This window comes from Penaeus monodon, chromosome 32, assembly GCF_015228065.2.
Source record: "Penaeus monodon isolate SGIC_2016 chromosome 32, NSTDA_Pmon_1, whole genome shotgun sequence".
In the NCBI taxonomy this organism is placed as follows: domain Eukaryota; kingdom Metazoa; phylum Arthropoda; class Malacostraca; order Decapoda; family Penaeidae; genus Penaeus; species Penaeus monodon.
The window spans coordinates 9,038,705-9,038,931 of record NC_051417.1 but is presented as its reverse complement, the minus strand read 5'-3'; positions in this window follow the sequence as shown (position 1 = coordinate 9,038,931).

Genomic DNA, 227 nt, shown 5'->3' with positions numbered 1-227 from the left:
GCCAGCCTGCAATCCATTTTAACCCTGCACTCTCTCTCTCTTTCCAGCCTGAGTTCCCGCACCTGCTCGAAACTCTTCAGCGTGATTCTGACCTACCTCTTCATGCTGCTCCAAATGCAACCCTCTGCCAACCATGAAAACAGTCAAGAGGAACAGCGTCCTTATGTACAAGGAATATCCACATGAAATAGGCTGTTAGAAGGGATAAAAGATATTTTATGTATACG